Consider the following 21854-nt stretch of genomic DNA (forward strand, 5'->3'; position numbering starts at 1 on the left):
TCCTTGCCGCACATGAGGGATCCAGCTTCCATTCCTCTGCCGTGGTCTGCCCAGCTGGACTCTCTCCTCTCCCTGCGCCCCCCAACACATGTCTCTGTTGCTATTTTTTTTGGGTTCCTCCCCCCCACAGTTTTCTCTCCTGTTGTTCGCCCAGCCACTCCCTTTTTAAATACTGGAGCCAAATTAGTAAGAGGGCTTAGGTGTGTATAATAACTGTTAAATTTGTCACTAAGCAACACCTCCCTCCAGCTATTGGGGTGCTCAACAAGTAGCTAAAACTCAAAAGTGAATAATGAACAGAAACAGCACAAATATCAAATCATACTGACATACGCGTAAAAAATATAACAGTCAAAATTGTGAAACAAAAACAAACAAAAAAATAAACTAGCATTTACTAGTTGAGCTCCTGTCACCTCACATGACAAATATATGATTTAATGCTGGGGTCTAAGTGCTGTCTATACACATTCTCAGCTGTGGGCTTAAATAAGGCTAAACATAATGAAAGCATGGGTAGAGAAAGATAAAGACCAGATTTACAAAACTGTCTTGTAGACAACTAGCCAGCAACTGGAGTCGATAAAGTGAGGGGACATCAGTCTAAATTTTGATAGAAAATATACAATGAAACCTGTTGTTTCTACATTATTGCTTCTACTTTGAGGACACATTATACATTTTGTAGAGAATGTAGATAGAATGTTTATGGGTAGACAATTATAATAAACATTGTATATGTACAAATATTTTTCATTATTCATTATTAGGCTATAATTATTATAATTGATATTATGAGCTCCAGTAGCATTCAGTCAGGACAATACAAAGTAGAGTGTCTTCTATCAGAGGTATAAACAAAACTTTCTTGCCTGCACTCTCAAACAGTGTCTCAGTACTCCCCCTGGTGGCATCATACAGAATAGCAGGTGTTTGTCTCAGGCATCTCACTGTCAGATAATGGCTAGGGGTCCTGTCCCTTTTCCCTAACTTTTCCCCATCACCATACCAGTCCCTGTCACTGCCCCTTACATTACACAATTATTTCCTGTAGTTTTGGTATAGGATTTAAATTTTGCTTTTAATTTATATTATCCCAACTTATTAATAATGCATAACAAATGTGTTAATACTGAAAACATTCCCCCTTTTTTAGGCAAAAATGCTTTCAAGCATCAGGTATTGCTTAAATTATTTTACATGTAAGTGGTTCAAAACAAGAATTAGTGTACATGTTTAAATAACTATAAACCTTATTTAAAATTACTGAAAATTCAGAGATGCAATTCTGATCTCAAAAACAGTCCCTTTCACTTTAAGAAATTAGAAAGGAGCCAGACTTTATATTTTTCAAAAGTAAAACCCTAAAAAATTAGTTAGTTCCAGTATAACCAATACATAAACATGAGTTTCCATGTAGTGTTAGTTCTGTGTTAATTTGTTTAATCCTTTAATGTTTTACACATTTAATTGTTTGTGAAACAAAATGGAAATTTCACATCACAACAATTACATAATCAATTCTGGATTGTAGCATCTCAACCTCTACAACATAATGTTTACTAGCTGACCTCTCAGATAAACATTCAATCACATAATACCAATCTCATTCTTGTTTCTCTAACATTCGCCAATACATAAATAAATTGGAAAACAAGAAAAAAACTCAACACCGGGCATTGGCTTAATCTGATGAAAATCTCTGTGTTTCACGAAAGTCAAATATACATTTTCTCCTGTACCTGGACACCTGCATTTCCATATGATTTTTTTTTGCCAGATTAAACGCACACATAACACAATGCACATAAAATAACAATGTACACAAAACTTTTTTGAAATGTACTGTATTGTCCCATCCCCCCTACCACCTCACGTTTGAAAAAATATTGTATAGCATTCTTTGTTGCTTATCTGTTAGCCAAAAAAAAAAAAAATTATATATATATATATATATATGAGTAAATGTTATCTGGTGTTTGTTTTTATGTTTGTCATTATATGATGCAATAAGGAATACAAAAATGGAAATTTCAATGCAAGTCCACATGATTTCTAAATCCTAGCTCTTCAGATTAACAAAATTACAGAATGTACTATTCTACCTACTTACAAATGGTGACTTCCAAATTATTAAGTTGAATTTAAATTAATAGGTTTTTTGAACTTTTTGTCCCTTTTCTTCCATTAGTCTATGGAAAATCTATTTTTGAAAATGTAATATTGAAATACCACTCAAATTGAATTTATTTTTCCCCAAGATAAATTATAGCATTATTTATTATGAATTATGACATTTTGGGATTTTATAAAAAACATATAAATGTAAACTTTTTTCTTACAATTTCACCTTAATGTACTAGTACTAAAACACAACTTTTAAGACAAACTGGGTGAAAATTGGATAAAAACTGAAGGAGTTATGATAATTTATTTATAATGGATCCAAAATTGATTGGGTTAGAGCATTGTTATATTTGTTATGTTGTTACATTATTATATACCAAGCAATGGCAGAAGAGGTACTCAGCACAGATACCCAAATACACAAATTATAAATAACTTTCATGTCACTTCTGAAAAGAAAGATGTGGTTGACTATATTTCACATTATTATACCTGCCAACCGGAGCACATTTTTCCAGCAGAGCACAGACCAATGAGCCAGTCTGGAGCAATCATTAAGCCAACACATTGCCTGCAGTTTTGCCTGCATGGATAGCTCAGTTGGTAAAGCATCAGATTTTTAATCTGAGTGTCCAGTATTCAAGTCCCTATTTGGGTGCTTTGTTGTGACATTGCATTATGGTGCACAGGACCACTGGCTCCTATGAGACAAGAAATGGTACTGAATATAATGTGGCCAGACAAAGAGTCCTCATGCCCCCAGCCTTCTTGGGCAACACCTGGAGATTTGCACTAATCCACACTGCCTTTTGCTGCAAAGCCCTAGAGTATGTAGGAAATATCGAGCCGGTGCTCAATGTGTCCACCATTGTTCCTGATACACAAATCCAGACAAGATACCCAGTAAACAAGCACACTGTGAATGATGTCAGGAGTTATGGTGTTAAATAAGAATTAATTATTTTTTCCTATGATTCCAGACTAATGGACACCCTGACACCCTCATGTATTAAAATATGACTCAATGCTATCAAATTATAAATCTGGAAATAATGGCAACTTTTCACCAGAGAGAATTACTTGTACTGCAGTCATCTATGCTGTTAAGACAAGAAGTGGCCACCTACAATTTCCTGGAGCTTTACCGTGTATCTCAAATTATGTTTCATCCTGCCCCAGGTCATAAAGGTCAATCCTCAGTTACATAATACATACATTGTTTTTGCTTCTAAGGGAATACAAATTCAGCTATTCACATATATTTCTGTTGCATTTTAATTTATAAACATTGTACATTCCATTAATCTCAAGAGAAGGGCAATGGACTTATTCTTACTTCATGACTCTTATTCTATTCATTTGAGTAATTTGACATCTCCACCAAAAGTACATTATAAATTAACTATCAATACAAGAATATATGCTACTGCGGACGTCAACTGAGCTGTTTCACAATGTATTGCAGATTCCTATAATCTGGAAAACCTTTAATTTCAGCATTTTAACTTATTTCTCCATTAAGTCAAACATCACTTCAGCATTGTGGACCTCAACATCGGTCTGTTCAAGATGCCGTGAGGCTGTCTTTAAAGCCGCACCCTCGGCCTACTGTGTCTCAATGAGAACACCAGCGTCTTCTCCATATGCACCTCTGCCACTATGGGACAGACATTGGTTCCTTCAGGACACGATTCATAATGTGCATATCTGCCATGTGGAATAAATCAGTCATCTGAAGACACAACATCAGAGATCCTCCTTATAAAAGGTATCTCTATCACATGGACAATAGTTGACATTCACACAATCTATAAGGTTTCCAGTAAAGGGACAATTCAAAATAATAATAATCTTGGTTCCAATTTATCACAGATTATTTCAGTACAGCACTCAGATGTCGTCAGCAGCATCATATCTCCTGTGTTACTGAATCAACTTTACGTCCTAGTGTAAATACTCTTTTGTGTGGAGCTGTCAAACTTTCAAAACGATGTGCTTATCTCTTTCCTTCTATCTAACTTAAATATCTGAGACCATTTTAATAATTATTACAGCAGCTCTTTCAACAACATAGTTAATAGTTGTTAGGTAAATGATAGCAGTTATTAATATTTGTTTCTCAATTCATTTCTTACAAATAAACCATCATTTGAAATTATTTCCATAGTTTCATTAGGAAATTATTCCTATTTTCATTATTATTATTTATTTCTCTAATATTTCCTTCCAACATTGCCATTGTCTTGATTTGTATTTTACCCATTAATGGACATTCATTGTCTCAATATATACATTTACTTTGAATAAACCTTAATCTTTAATAATAGATTATATAATTCCATCCTTATTCTACTAAACCTTGTAATGACTGCTGTACACATCCTTACATAAACATTATCATTATATTTCCCAAAAGTTAGAACCAAATTGGAGCTGCTCTAAAGCCAATTCTATTGCCCAATAGACTTATTATGCTATAAAACCTTTTTAACTAGAGCAAACATGTATTATTAATTCATTACAAAGCATTGGCTTTGTTATCACATACAATTTTTAGAACTAGTTTTTCACTCAATTCCCATATACAATAACACAATACACCATAGTAGCATTATTCAGTGTGTATCCAATTACATCACATTGAAACATCCCATATCATTTCACATTTCAGTCACAAAGCCAAACAGCACAATTCTTTCAATCCAGTAGTCACTCTACTAAACTATGGAAAGGATAGTTAATGAAATGCCCATAGTCCCACCAGACTCTGTATCCTTCAATTGCGCTTAGATTTAAAAGAGGTTGGAGTTGTATGACTATTCATGTTTCTTTTCAATCTATTTCCATATTGTTTCTTCAGGCCTTTCTCCAACTTTTCATGAAAGATAAAATTATGTTATTTTCAGCACCTGAAATCAATCAGAAATGAATTGTTAATAATCTGTCTGTCTATTCCTGGACATCGCCACCCTCCTGTTGTCAATTGGAATCAGCAGAGTTAATTTATTACTTTTACCAGAGTATGGTAAGCAACATATGCTTCCACCATCCCCCTCCCTCCTGTCAGTCCACACACTGGCATCAGTGGCCATGAAGACGGATTATGGGCCGCAGCACTAAGAGCGGAGGCCAATGTGAGAGGGGAGACTATGCACTGATGTGTCATGGCATGTGAGTAGAGAACCTGTGGACTAAATGTGAGGGAAATTCATTGTTGCTGGTTCCTGTGAAGACAGATAATAGTAGTTATTGTTCTATTAATCTGTATCAACATCAGTATTATTAGCATTAGTAATGTAACTATTCTCGATTTCCCAGGACATTACTGTTTGTTGACAATGTTGCTTGGTTTGTAGTAGTACACTTGTATTTAGTTACAAGGCAGCTCTCTTATCTCTCTCAGTGGGGAGCTGACCTCACAGACACTTTCACTACCCCCCCTTCTTTTTGTTTGGGGGGGGGGGTGGGGGTGAATCCCTTCCTGATTGATAGGGTATTTCTGTTTGTGAAAGTACTATTTCCATACAGTTTCATGACTTTAGATTTAAAACTATATCTCATTCAATTATTTATTTATTTTACATTGTTATACCTTCAGTAACTTCCTTATTTTCCCTCAAATTCCATTCAATCACCATCAAAACTCTTGTGCTGAAAGTGGCAGCACATTTCTTTCACACATATCAAACTCCCTTTTTCCAGCTTCCCAAGCCTTATTAACTCTTAAACCTCTCGTCAACGTCCTCAAACCTTCATCAACATCGCTCAGATCCTCTTAAAACATCACTCTGTATCCTAACAGCTGTTCTTTCTCCTTTTCCTAATTTCTTACTAGACAATTCAAGTTATATTTGATCAATTTGTATTATTACTATTTATACACATATTTCGCACCATTATTTGAGTTAATAAATTAAGATATTTACCTAATAAAATATATTTAAGAAAATATGCCTTTTAATTGATTTCAATAATGATTCCCAGATACCTCAGGAAAACAAATTTTCAAAAAATGTGTTCAGTCAATGATTTCCCCAATGAAGAGCCTGCGTGGGCACTAAGACTGTCCGCCTGTGTGGCTCATATCTGTCTTTATTGTGTCACTTCCTCCTATTGAAGTTCAATCTACACCGGTACAGGTTCAGAAGAACTGTTCCCAAAGCCAGATTGAACTGATCAATAGTTCATTTCTTACCTACACCTTGTATTTAGGGATCTTATATCTGGGGATTTCAAAAACTCTTCATTGTGGAACTCACAGCTACCAAATGACCACACCTTTAATTTCCTGGAGTATCTGGTTATCTATGTATTCATATCTTCACCAACTTTCACAGTTTCCTCAGATTCCCATTTCAAAAATTAGCTCTAATTCAATTTTCAACATTTTTTATTTTTTATTTCTGGTTTGTAAAACTCATTCAAATAATATTTTTATGTTTTATTTTTTCCTTTACATTATTCAATACTAATTTTAGCTCACTTATTCAATGCTCATATTTCTATAGTATCCTTTAAAATTCTTACCCTTTAACTAATTCACTCATCTTAAATCCAAGGTCTAATTTTAACTTTTATTTCAGGTATTTTATGCTATGTACCAATAACCAAATATTTTCAAAAAATAAGACTATAATATGTCACTATACTTTTTACATTCTCCTGCTATGGATTTTACATCAGGCTGTCACTCAGGGCTGCACCAGAGTGCTGCTCCTGTGGATTCCAGCCTTTAGTTTTCCTTTAATTTGACTTTGACTACAGAATTTGTCCATAATATGATTTTTAACAAACAAATCCTTGTCCTTCTGGGTCTTAGACGACGCCATTACTATTTATTTACTTTATTATTATTATTATTATTATTATTATTATTATTATTATTATTATTAATCCATGTATTTAGTGTATATTTTGTATTACTTTAACATTATTCTTATAATAGAATATATTATGTATTTCTTATTTCTGATGCCTTATGCACTCTGTATACAGTTAAATGTTTAAATCCTCATTAATCTGTTGTTAAAACATCAATAACTGCGTAATTGTAAACACGATTCTGAAATAATTGGTTACTTCCGTTCTCAGTCTTATTCTGGACTATGCACAATATTAAAAATACAATGCATACAAAACAGACATTTACCTTACATAACCTTCAGACTATATACAGTGAGGGAAAAAAGTATTTGATCCCCTGCTGATTTTGTATGTTTGCCCACTGACAAAGAAATGATCAGTCTATAATTTTAATGGTAGGTGTATTTTAACAGTGAGAGACAGAATAACAACACAAAAATCCAGAAAAATGCATTTCAAAAAAGTTATGAATTGATTTGCATGTTAATGAGGGAAATAAGTATTTGATCCCCTATCAATCAGCAAGATTTCTGGCTCCCATGTGTCTTTTATACAGGTAACGAGATGAGATTAGGAGCACTCTTTTAAGGGGAGTGCTCCTAATCTCAGCTCGTTACCTGTATAAAAGACACCTGTCCACAGAAGCAATCAATCAATCAGATTCCAAACTCTCCACCATGGCCGAGATCAAAGAGCTGTCCAAGGATGTCAGGGACAAGATTGTAGACCTACACAAGGCTGGAATGGGCTACAAGACCATCGCCAAGCAGCTTGGTGAGAAGGTGACAACAGTTGGTGCGATTATTCGCAAATGGAAGAAACACAAAATAACTGTCAGTCTCCCTCGATCTGGGGCTCCATGCAAGATCTCACCTCGTGGAGTTTCAATGATCATGAGAACGGTGAGGAATCGGCCCAGAACTACACGGGAGGATCTTGTTAATGATCTCAAGGCAGCTGGGACCATAGTCACCAAGAAAACAATTGGTAACACACTATGCCGTGAAGGACTGAAATCCTGCAGCGCCCGCAAAGTCCCCCTGCTCAAGAAAGCACATGTACAGGCCCGTCTGAAGTTTGCCAATGAACATCTGAATGATTCAGAGGAGAACTGGGTGAAAGTGTTGTGGTCAGATGAGACCAAAATCAAGCTCTTTGGCATCAACTCAACTCACCGTGTTTGGAGGAGGAGGAATGACCCCAAGAACACCATCCCCACCGTCAAACGTGGAGGTGGAAACATTATGCTTTGGGGGTGTTTTTCTGCTAAGGGGACAGGACAACTGCACCGCATCAAAGGGACGATGGACGGGGCCATGTACCGTCAAATCTTGGGTGAGAACCTCCTTCCCTCAGCCAGGGCATTGAAAATGGGTCGTGGATGGGTATTCCAGCATGACAATGACCCAAAACACACAGCCAAGGCAACAAATGAGTGGCTCAAGAAGAAGCACATTAAGGTCCTGGAGTGGCCTAGCCAGTCTCCAGACCTTAATCCCATAGAAAATCTGTGGAGGGAGCTGAAGGTTCCAGTTGCCAAACGTCAGCCTCGAAACCTTAATGACTTGGAGAGGATCTACAAAGAGGAGTGGGACAAAATCCCTCCTGAGATGTGTGCAAACCTGGTGGCCAACTACAAGAAACGTCCGACCTCTGTGATTGCCAACAAGGGTTTTGCCACCAAGTACTAAATTGAAGGGGTCAAATACTTATTTCCCTCATTAACATGCAAATCAATTCATAACTTTTTTGAAATGCGTTTTTCTGGATTTTTTTGTTGTTATCATTTCTTTGTCAGTGGGCAAACGTACAAAATCAGCAGAGGATCAAATACTTTTTTCCCTCACTGTATATACATAAACACACAAAGCACATACAGATTTAAATCCAAAGAGAATTCAGATATTAGAATAGCAGCATGTTTTGTTGACCCTGCAGTGTCTCAAACAGCCCTTATCATTTATTTATTTACTATGTTATTATTATTTAAAATAAATCTTTCAATTATTTCACTACTTTGGTGTTTTCTTGATCTATTATGATCAATTTCTTCTCCAAATTCTTATTATTCAGACAAAGAATTATAGAAACTTTGTCGGTTTTTATCTTGTTTTTACCTGGGGGTCCAGTCAGGATCCCACTGTCCTTACCATTTTAAGTTTAACATTTTTAAACTTCTCTTACCATTTTAAGTTTAACATTTTAAACTTGTAAACGCCATTATGCCAATCCTATCTTTACCAACGATGGGGCTTTATCGCTGGACTTTATGTACCTCAGGTTCCATCTGGCTCTTGTGTACAAGGATTTCCTTGCTTAACATCAAGCTCAGTAGGCCTCGTCATACCTTTAGGTTCCTTTGCCATCTCTCCCCTGCAGATCTGTCTTACTTGGAGTTCACCCTACTGTGAACCTCCGCTGTACAGTCAGCCTTTCTATTTGTTTTACCTCTACCTCTCCACAGGTTCTCTTTAAATTACAATCTGATAGCCTCAGAAAATCCCGAGATCAAATCTAAATATACAGGGTGGTAATTTTTTAAAGATACTCACCCTTGTTTTGGTCCCGGGAGTGGAGGCAAGTTCAGATCCTCATTCGTGACGCAAAGTTGTAGAACCAGTCTCAAAAATAAGTGGAGAAGTTGTCGAGATAAAGCAAATAGAACTTTAATCGAGCCGCTCGGAAGCCCCACGTCAGGAAATTCCTTCAGTGAGGACTTAATGTTTACAAACATGAGTGCAGCTTTATAGGAAAGTGACGTGAAATCTTATGGTCGTTCATCCAATCAGAAGGTACAAGTCCGGGTCTGTTTACGATCTGTCTTCCCGTAAAGAGGTGATGGATCCAAAAAGCAGATGTCTGTCTTTGATGTGCACTAGGAAGATGCGATCCCACGGTGGTCATTTACCTAGTGTCAATCGCTCATTAACAGAAACAATTCCTCCCTATCTGGAGAAACGATTAAGTCACAAACAAATTTTCAACAAAACAACTGTAGGCTATTTCGGCACTGTGTGATCTTTTATTACTGACAGGAGTTTCTAACAAATGAACCTTGTTGACCTTTTGCTTAGCCTGCTAATGCTAATCTGCTCAGTCTGTATACAAGCTGCTTCTAATGCTAGTGTTAATATAAAACATTATATAATTATCACAAAACACTTTCTTCAACTTTCCTATACAGAGTCTTCACATACATTATATATATATATATATATATATATATATATATATATATATATATGTTATTTTTCTAGTGAGGTTTATTTTGCAGTAATCACTGTGTAGCAGTAGACATTGTATTAATGAGTTCATCAGATAATCCTATGAATAGGCCATGACTTCCAAATAATGGCCTACACTTTATGAACTACTCCTTAGGAAACACAAAATACACCACTCCATCAACACAAAGCACACATCAGCCTGCAGGAATCACACTGGGCTGAGCTAAACCTTAGGAAACAAAACTGTCTGGAAGCAGGAGTTAAAAAGTAAAAAAAAAAGTATTGAGCGTTAAGTTTTACAGAAGATAAAAATAGGTTCGGCAATTGCATACAAATACTACAGTAACAGGAGATGCATATTAAGCAAGTCTCAAAGGCACTTCAATATGCCTCTTATACCAACCTGATCAAGTCACACTCATATGTACCAATCATTGTATAGGCTGAGGCAGCACATCAATAATTATTATTGTTTTACAGACCAAGACAATTCAATTCCCCCTTTAAGCTTGCACCCAGTTCCCAGTGACTCAGTTCCCCCAGTTCTCGTGTTTGCATCTCAAGCCTTTGCATCATCCCTTGGGAACCAACAGACCGAAGAATAAACAATATACAAAAAACACATTTATCCAGTAAACACCTCCTGGACCTTGAGGCCAAAGCAATGAGAAACTACAGACAGGGTATATGGACATCATAAGGGAAAATTAAATAATCTGAATGCAGAGACATTAGTGTACTTTATCTAGAATACTACAGTAAATGAAAAAAAACAGGTAATTGTATAAATAAATCAGGTAATTGTATGTAAAAATAATGTGATATATTTGTAGCAATTGGCCCGCCATAACTAAATTAATTGATTGACTACGCCACCTTGGGAATTTTAATAAATAAATAGATATGTACTCTTAAGTGTATAAGAGTAAGCAGACACATGAATACAATTAACAATTTATTTCCTGCTCAGCTAACAAGAATACAATTGTTGTTAACACAAATTACAATACGTACCACAGATACAACATGACAATCACCACTAGGAGGCGACCAACATTCATTTAAGTGTTTTGTAGTTGTGGGATTTAAAATAAATCAGCAAAACATAAAGTAGCAACAGTAGTGCCAATATTACAATTTGTTCAGTGATGGGGGGTATTGGGCTGCGGTCAGTGTATTGCAGGGCCAGCTGGCAAGCGGCTGATCAGTCCCACAGTCCCTCTGTTGTCAGTAGTTGCTCTGAGTTCCAAATCCCTGCCTCCTGTGTGGCTGGTGGGACCTGGACCTGCATACAAACACAGAGGCCAATGGGTTAAGGGGTCAGTCTGGGGTCACAGGTTCAGTAAGGCTGTGCCCAATTCCTCGTTCTATCGACCAGCCAAACAAACATGTTTACTAACTAACTAACTGACTCGCTGAATTACTATTTAGTGGATTGACAGACTAACTAAGTGACTGACTATTGTGTGAATATCTCTCTAAGTAACTAAATGTCTGACCTAATGAGAGACTGACTACTTAAGTTGGTGACTAACTACCCAAGTGAATAACTTACTGATAGCGCTTTTCCACTGACAAGGAGCCGGTGCCTAATTTGGAACCATTTTTTGCTTTTCCACCGCAAAAGAACTGGCTCCGTTCCGGCGCGGAGCCACATTTTCTGGCACCAAAAACTTGTTGGTCTGGAACCTAAGAACCAGTGACGTCAGGAGCCAGGGGGCGGGGTTAAGTTGTCTCCACAAAAAGTTATTTACTGGAGTTCAGCCGCCATGTTTAAAATGCCAGCAGAGACACGAGCAGTCAGGAGAGTTTTGATTAAAAATGAGCGAAATCAGCAGCAATCAGCGGTCTGTCGAGGAGAGACTACAGTAACAATATGGGTTAACCAAATCAATAACTAGTTAGGAGTTGGCAAATGGCAGCGATGAGAGACGACTGAGCGCAGCTTCCGTGACGGGAAAGACGTGTTACAGCGAGATGATGATGATGAGAGTTAATGCGATGATATAGATTGACCAGAAATGTTGTTTGTTAATGAACTGGTCATTAACTGGTCCGGTGTCACGCTGAATCCAGCGCCCCTACGAGTCATGTGTCCCGGGTTGGTTTGCGCATGATTAATAATTTATGAATAAAATCATTTTCTTAGCACAGGGCAAATTACACAAAACATACATATTGTACAGTAAGAGAAGATCAAATACACAGTAAGATCTGTTACAGTCATGCACTTTGCGAGCGATCACACGCCAGCAGTGCTGACAATGGATTATTATTATTATTATTATTATTATTATTATTATTATTATTATTATAATGTATTTGTTAGCAGACGCTCTTATCCAGGGCGACTTTCAACACATAAGAGCATCGCTGCGTGTCTGGGAACAGGGACAATGTAACAGTGATTTGGGACCATCATCCCAGACTTCATCAATAAGCACAATTTCCCATCAAACCATTAACATCACCTGAGATCATCCGACAGTTTATTGATCTGCCGCGACTGCCAAAACAGCCGCATCCATAATCAATAGGCTAGCCTACAGTCATTGTTTTTTAAATAAGAATAAAAGTAAAAATACGCCACAAAATGAATGAAAATGTGAACTGTGTGCGCGGTGACAAATGCATGTTAACTCTAACTTGTATTTTTTTCAATACAGTAAAAGTGTCTGAAATAGCGAATCGTTGTAAATCCCTTAATGCATAAATAAAAATAAATACAAATAAAAGGCTGAGTTATCTTAGCATATTCGTATAGTTGTATTTTCATTTCTGCTACATGTGTGATGTCGCATTTTTTTGTTTTGTATTTACAGTGTATCTGTGCTGTGTAGACGCTGAATGAGTTTGATTGTGATGGTCAATAGGGTTTAAAGACGCAGTCGCCTCGGTGCTGATTATTACTGCCGTGTTTCTCTTCTACTCCGTGCTTGGGAACGCCCACATCCAGTGACGTCAGCGTTGGTTCCAAAACTGGTTCCCAAAAGATCAGCTGGTTCCCAGGCCGAGCACCAGCTCTGGCTCCAGCACCGACTCCTTGTCGGTGGAAAAGCGCTATGAGATGGTGTAAGTAAAAGAGTGACCAACTAACTAAATTGACTGAGTAACTAATTGACATCAATAAAATGACTGACCTCCCGATTAACTGACCATTGGACTGAGTAACTAACTAACAGTGTGGGGTCACAGAGTTCAGTGGGTCATTGAGGTCACGGTGTCAGTGCTGACCTATAGCGTTTGATCCCGAAGTATGAGCCCAGGAAGGCACCGACCACCAGAGCAGACAGAAGCCCAGCAACAATTGCCAGCACTGGAACACTGGGGGGAGATGCTGCTCACAGACAAACAGACACAGAGAGGCAAGAACACTGAGAGCCTGGGTCTACACGGACAGACACGCAAACACAAAGAAAGAGACACACAATGGGCAGAGCTGAGATAAAAGATGTACACAGACATAGAAAGGCAGGCAAAGGGATATACACACATGTTGAAAGACTGACATGCAAACACACTGACAGACAGACACACACTTGTCACTCTACAGAACAGGCTGTGCAGTTTTCAACCTCACCTGCTAAAACAGGTGATTTACACCAAATACTCACCGGTCTGAGTGGAATTTTCAGACCATGGTTTTACTCCCTGTGAATGTGAAGCTTAAAAACAAAAGAGAGATGTATTTCTGAAAACAGTTTGACGGATACACTGACTGACTGATTAATTATTAGAAGATACACTGAATTATAAGCAGAAATCAGCACTTGTTTATGCACAAAAGACCATTAAATTCTGATGAGTAAAAGTTTAGATAAATACACAAAACATAACATTTGTTTATTGATTTTCTCTTACCATTGACCAACACAGCACAGGTCAGGGTCCACAGTACTGGGAAAGCTCCCCTCATCTTCACTTCCGTAAGACAGAGCTGCTTCCTGGTGAGTCTGTTTATTTCAGAGGCTGCAGTTACCATTTATAAGGTGCAGTCAAGATAAACAGCGATCTTTAACCTGGGTTTACAGCACTGACTGACTCACTAACTCACTCTCACATGCACACAACTACACCTGAGACAAACTCTCAAACAGTGACCTGAGACATATGGATATGGAAACACACAAACATCTGAGACACACACATCTAAACACACATGAAAGCTGTCACACACACAGATGCACACTTGAGACACACATACACATACTCACACACACAGACAGAATTACACACATACAGACAACACCCAATACACAAAGCAAAAGAGACAGACACTCAGACATATTTACAGACTAACAGACACACAGACAGGATTCTACAGAGAGACAGACAGATGGGATGGACAAACACTGAGAGAGAGAGAGAGATAGAGAGAGGGAGAGACACATACAGAGACACAGAAAGGCATCCCTATACATCCCGCCCTCACTCTGTGTCTGTACAATAAGATGGTTGCTTCTCAATTACTACAGAACCACAGTCACCACTCTCCACACCTTGGTAGTCCAGGGCACAGTATGAGAGATCAGCCAGTAGGGGGAACCCTTCACACACACACACACACTCAGCAGTACGACACAGCCAGATCTCAATCCACACAGAGACTGCGAAACCCCTGTGTCTGCTGTTTTTTGTTCTAACAGAGCGCTCACTTGTTTAATTGAAACCTTAAATGGAATTATCAACCAACACATGAGAGCTGAAAATGACAGGATGTTTGTAATTAATCACTTAATTTGTTCAATTACAAGTTTCCTTTAATAACTGAGAGCTGAAAGCACAGGTGAGCGAACATTAGAAGAGACAGGTTCAGGACCTAGGTTGAGAAAAAATGCCTACATTAAATGCTCAAACTTTATGAAGTGTCCGTTGCATTTAAATTAAGTAGCCAAATGTATGATATGCATATTTTTTTTAAATCAAGTAAACAATAACAATACATATTGTTCTATTCAACAAATTACATTTTATTATTTCAAAACCACTGAAGTTGGCTATAGTAAAACTTTTTTTTTAACCTTATTAAACCTGAAAATTTTGTTTGCACCGATTTTCACCCCGTTTTAGAGTTTGTTTTGTTTTTTGTTTTGTTTTTTCCTCAATAAAAACCGGAACACTATGTGTATGATAATGAGAAAACAACAATTAAAACAACATTTTGATCTACAAGAGATCTTCATCAGGGTCCATATCCTGATGAAAATCTTGTGTAAATTGAAATGTTTTTGCTAAAAACCTGTGAAGCATGGGTTACATAAATATATTTTATTTGTGCATTGGAGCTGTGGTAAGTGTGTAGGTATTTCTTTCTTTTTACTTTATATGGATTTTGTTTGTACCAAGTACCTGCTAAGTAAGTTGGATGTGCGTGTGATTAACTTTTACTATTAACTTTATTTCACATAAAAGGGTGATTATCATTCTGGCAGATCCTGACCAATTTAGTCACGTGTACAGAGATTTATATCATTCTGCCCAGAATCTACACAAATATTGTGAGTGTACTGGCTGAATGGTCAGATTCTGTTCAGAATTATGTACATTTGTAGTACAAGAACGTAACCAATTATCTTGAGAATCTGTGCAGAATGAGGAAACTCTGCATGTTGTGAACACACCAAGCTTCTTTGTGTTGCTATATGATTATATGAGTTGTGCTTAGCATATATGTGCTTCACATGGACTCTCCCAAGACTTGGAAATCCCTGTATACATAATATCGGGCACAGACCACTGTGTGCCATGACGTTCATAATAATCACATGTATTACAGAGTATGTACTAAAATGACAATTTTGCAACCTCTGCGGATGTGAAGGCAACACCTTTAAGAAATGCCCCTGGTCTTATGCAAATAGAGTCGGGTCTCAATTCTCACAATCGAGCAAATCAGTCCTGGAGCTGTGATCTTTTTAGGGCATTGTCTCCGCTCTTACTGTGTGGGAGGGATGTTATTGTGGAAGGGGAAAAGAGAAAAGAGAGATCATCAGTCACACTCAGCAGTTAAACTAGACTCTAGCTCCCAGGCTTTAAATGACATATGGAAAGATGTTAAGGTCTTTGACACCTATCGAAGCATACATCCCAGCTCCCCAGGGTTTACAAGGTCAGGAGGTAGTACTAGCTCCCAGAAAGATTTTGTGTTTGTTTCAGTAAGAGTCAAGTTCTCCAATGTCCCTCTTCGGCTGTCCTTTCTCACTGATCACCAGACACTAGCCTGTCGAGTGAGACTCCAAGGCGGGGCTGCCTTTAGCCCTGGTGCCTGGAAGATTAACATTTTTATAACACTTTTAGAAAACCCCAAAATTAACGGGTATAATAAAAAAAATTAACCGGTGATCACCATTACAATTTTTTTTTATGGTTCAATGGGAGAATGGTGGGAGGAGGTATTAAGAACAAAAGCTTTCTTTATCGTATGCGGGAGAAAGGTAGCAGCTAGCCAGAGAGCCTTTTTAGCAAGGAAAAAGGGTCAATTTGAATGCTATTAAACCATGCTACATAGTGGCCTCAACGTCGCTGGGGATATTGCTACTATATTGCTAGGACAGGGACAGCTTCGAGAAAGAGCTCAGAGCTGAGGAGTTGAGGAAGGCAGTAGACAGTATGCAGAACTGTAAATCCCCAGGTGCTGATGGCCTTCCGAAGGAGTTTTACTTTATCTTCTGGGACCTGCTCAGTAACCCACTGCTCCAAATCTTCAATGACTCGTTAAGAGAAGTTATAATCTCCCTACTCCACAAGGGGAGTAAACAGGATAGGCCCCTCAATCTATTACGGGTGGTGTTTGTTGCCCCGACCCGCAGGAGAATAAAGACTGGTTTGTCCAATTTAGAGCAGATTGGAAGACAGATAGAACAGGAGATAGAGGTGCAGAGTGAGTGAGAGACTGGCGCTGAGAGACACAGGGACTGACATGGAATCAGCGGCTCTGTCCGGGCAGTAGACGGGGCTGGGCAGCTCATGAGTCGAGAGTGGGGAGAAGAATTGGCCTGAGCTGGGGGTGAGTGACGAGGAGAGCATAGGTGGCAGTGCTGGCAGGAGATGGGCAGCCCCAGGGCTCGGGAATCCCTGGCCGTCTTCTCGGGGACCCAGATTTGCATGCCCCTGCCCTCTGCGCCTGCAAACCCCCAGCCAAGAGAGTGCCGCCTCCAGTGTGCAGTGAAAGTGTTCCATGGACCTAGATGAAGTAAGAGATCAGCTAGCATGCCGCGAGAGCACGCCGCAGACTGAGATGGAGAGGCTGGAGGGTGGATGAGGAACCTCGCCATGTCACTTGGTAGGTCTGGTTGCTGAGGTAGGAGGAGAACCAGGTGAGAGCAGTCCCAGAGATTCCAAGGTCAGCGAGGCAGGAAAGGAGGGGAGTGATCGTCGGTGTCAAATGCTGCGGAGAGGTCAAGGAGGATGATGATGACTGAGGAGAGGGATGGCAGCAGCTTGTTTAAATGCAGAGGGGAAACAGCCAGAGGAGATGAAGGGGAGATCAGGAGTGGTCACTTGGACGGGGTGAGAAGGGAGAGGGTCCAGGGCACACGTTGTAGGTTTGTGACGTAGGAGGAGAGCAGAAACTTCAGCATCTGAGAGAGGTGAGAATGAAGAATAGGAAGCTTGATCGGTGGGAGGTTTGGGTGTGATGGGAGAGGAGGGGGGACTGTTGAAAAGCCTGCGGATGTCTGCAATCTTGGTGAAGGAGGTGAAATCATCAGCAGTGAGAGATGAGGAGGGGCTTTAAGGGTAGATAATGTAGAGGGTGATAGACAGAAGGCTAATTGTGTGTGGATGTTGTGTTATGAGGGAAAAATATATGATCAATCAATGTATACTGTCCAACATGAGGTGGATCAACTCGAGTTCTTTCCCCCATTATTGTGTGGAAGAGATGGTATCGTTGGGGGTGGGATTTTAATTGTATATTAGAAAAGAAAGATTGCCCTCCACATTCTGAAGTCAAATTAGATTCCAGTTCCAAGGCATTAAAAGATTTAAAGCTCCACAAAGCCGAAATATATATACATCCAAACTGCACATGCTTTACATTTTTTTTGTGTCAGAAAGGGTTAAGATTATCAAAGCCTCCAGCCTTTTTTTCACTGACCATCAGGCTCTTGCTGTCAAGTGAAATTCCAGGGTGGGGCAGTTTGTCTGTTGCCTCTGGAAACTCAACACCAAACAGAGAACCCCAAAAAAAGCGAGCCCTTCAAAGAAAAAAAAAACTGTGATTATTGCTACAATTCCTGTATGGATCAGAAGGTGAATGGTGGGAGGAGGTAAAAAGTGGGACCAAGACCTTCTTAATAACTGAGGGGAAAAGAATTGCAGCAAGGCAGAGGGTAGCCTTAACCCTTTTAGAGAGTGGTCCACTTCAAAACTGTACTGGAGGATACAGTAGATGGAGAAAGGAGGGAAAGGAAAGACCCCAGGCTTATTATTTCCTATGTTGAATCCTTTTTTAAAGATTTGTATAACTACTCAAGTAGAAGGCCATCTCCAGTTTTTCATTCCTAAATTAGACCGATCATTGAGTATGGAGGATAGGGAGTGCTTAGAGAAAGAGTTCACAACCAGAGAATTAAGGGAGATCCCCAGCTTTAGACAGATTGCCAACAGAGTTTTATTTGACCTTTTGGGATCTGCTTAGTGAGCCCCTGCTCAAAGTCTATAATAATAGCCTGTGAAAGGCCTACTCCCTGATTGACTAAAAGAAGGTACAATCTTAGCTCGTTGGACATGGATACCAACATTTTATTTAAATCCCTCTTCCTACACCTTCAGTCATTTATAACAATAGTAGGCTCAGGGAAAACTTGTGGAAATCCTCTCATTTCTAAACTTATGATACAGCAAAAAGTTGTAAGAAATTATAAGTAATTATCGTTTCAAATTTTTTTTTTTTAGTATTAGTACTTTCTATTGCTTAGGAGTTTAAACCGGAGTGTGCCTTGTTATTAATAACAGACAAAATAATAATAATTGAATAAAGTCTTGCAATCTAGTGACAGCATACACATAACCCATAGCAGGTGATGTCCTCTGAAAACAAAACTGGTTATGCAAGTTACCACAATTCCCTATATTAATACAGTGAGATTGATCTGCATGAATTCACTTTGATACTATTTAATAGAAGATTTATGTTTTTTAAAAAGATAAATGGAGAACATACAAATGAAAAAGTAGGATACAAAAGAGAAGGATGGATGAGATTAGAAGAAAGAATGATCTAATACTTGAGTTTTCATGTAATGGATATACAAATATCATGCTACCCATTCCTACGACTTAGAGCCCACACAGCTAGGTTTGCGTAATGCGATTTACCTAATTATCTGAAGAGTACATTGAATTTATCACTTATGCTGTGAAGAGCCAATATTAATGTTTTATATAAGCTGTATAATATTTTATATTAGAAATAATAATATGCAGACTGAGCAAATTAGATTTATCAAGCGAGTAACAGGCAGTTGTTCAGGGCATGTCCTCTGGACATTGTTCTCTCCACTTTGACTTCTGTTTATTATGATAAGAGGAACACCCAAACAGATAAATAGCCCACATATACCAGTTTGCTTAGTGTTTGTTTGTGGTTTCCTGTTCTTCTCTCAAGGCTGAAGATGTTACATTATAGTGACTGATTACCTCATTGTCCATTGTTAAAACTGTGAGATTGGGCAGTTTGTATGCCACAACAGTAAAACACCTGCTTCCATGATGACCCCCCTCCTCAGCAAGACAACCACAAACATTCAGAAACCTGATCTCAAGATAACACTCTGGGAAACCTGTGACTAACCCTGCCCACAGACCCACATATCATGCATTGTATAAAAGCTGCCCACTTCTGTTGTTCAAAGAGTCTCTGCTGAGGTGGAGAGCTCCCATGTTGTGCCCTTCCAGGCCTGGCATGTTAAATAAATACATGTTATCATCTGTGCATCAAGACTGGGTTCTACATGCTGTTATTCAGTTATGCTGACGTTCAATTGCAAGGAGGGCTGGCAGGCTATGTCAAATTGATGACTTGGTGGACAGATTTCTAGTATGCTCATATAAAAACAGAAAGTTAAAACTGGCAATTGGAAGTGGAAGTACCTGGTAGTGGATACATTCAAGGAAATAGACCTCTTAGTACCAGAAGAATCAAAGATTTTCTGAGTTCTCTACTTTGTTTTAGACAAATAGATTATTTCCCTCCAAATTTCTAATTGGTCAGGTTTGGGGTAGGGATAGGGAGTCAAGCCCAAAAGCATTGATTCCCGATTCAGGTTTCTTTTGAATTTAAGAATCGTTTATGTTTTTTTAGTCATATGTTGTCGATTCCCATAATTGCACTGATTCCAACTCTTGGAATTTATCCTATATTTTTAATTTGACAAGAAAATGTAACATTTCTTTGTCTTATGTAATCAACGTGTTGAGAACGTGTATAAAGCTGATAAGATCACTGATAGTTGCATTTTCTCAGCTCCCATTTGCTTTAGAGCTGTGCTTAGATGGTAATTGAAATACAAATCCCAGAATTAATTTGAGAATATAATTCTTGCCTTACTAAGCAAGGTGATTAGTTCACATACAACTAATTTAATACAAATTTCAATAATTGTATATGATCTGATCAAAAGAAAATTGCAGATTAGATAAATATTTGAGGATCAAGACATTGGTATAGATTATTATTATTATTATTATTATTATTATTATTATTATTATTATTATTATTATTATTATTAATAATATTTATTTCTTGGCAGACGCCCTTATCCAGGGCGACTTACAAAACATAAGAGCAATAATAAAGTGCAAAAATACAGTACAGTTCAAAGCATAATTCAATTTACAAATTCCAATGTACACACATATATAGGAAATATACCTATCAGAAAGCTTTAAAAGCAAACTGATTTTTTGTATTGGTTAAAACAAAACCTGTCTCTAAGAGGATATAGGAAAAATGGTGGCACACTTAAAATGCTCACTACATGAGAGCGCTTTTAAGGGAGTCAAACATAATTAAGCAAATTGTTTAGTATTATACTCTTATAATTGGGCAAATTGTTCAGTATTGTAGACAGTTATGGCAGAGATTTGGAAGAGGGGGAGGCAGAAGTTTATGATGAGGATTTAGATGCGAGGGGGTGACAGCACAGATGAAAATGTTCCTACTTTATTTTATTTTTAGGTTAACCTAAATGTCAGAATCAGTTTTTCAACCCAAATTACAGACACAAAAGAAAACCGCTAAGATTAAGAAATACACAAAAGTTTTAGTTCGAGATTTATTCAGCACAGCAAACTCAACTGGACAATTTCTCACCAAAGAAGATCACCGAGCACGAGTCGTTTGTTTTTAACAAAACAGCGATATTTTGAAATGTACCTATTTCCAATGAGAAAACGGGCGAATTTGTGTCTTTTCGTTCACATAAAGTCAGAAAAAAACAACATATGAATCCAAATTAACATGTATTTATACTAAAGTAATACAAAAATTACTACAAAAGAAGTCAGTAGTTTTTCAAGATTTACGATTATTATACAGTATAATAATGATCAGCAGATACAATCTCGGCAGCACAGGTTATTCAAAGGGACTTTGAAATAATATTCAGGTGTGGGCTGATACCTGGCAGATGA

General features: G+C 38.1%; 1 long non-coding RNA gene across 1 annotated transcript; it reads right to left on the minus strand.

Moving 5' to 3' along the window:
- Positions 1-11159: 11159 nt before the first annotated feature.
- LOC136763268 (uncharacterized) lies at positions 11160-14630 on the minus strand. Its single transcript, XR_010820969.1, has 4 exons — positions 14079-14630; positions 13832-13882; positions 13452-13554; positions 11160-11502 (listed from the first exon to the last, which is right to left on the minus strand). It is a non-coding gene; the product is annotated as an uncharacterized LOC136763268 (long non-coding RNA).
- Positions 14631-21854: the final 7224 nt, after the last annotated feature.

The sequence above is a fragment of the Amia ocellicauda genome, chromosome 11, assembly GCF_036373705.1.
Source record: "Amia ocellicauda isolate fAmiCal2 chromosome 11, fAmiCal2.hap1, whole genome shotgun sequence".
Taxonomy (NCBI): domain Eukaryota; kingdom Metazoa; phylum Chordata; class Actinopteri; order Amiiformes; family Amiidae; genus Amia; species Amia ocellicauda.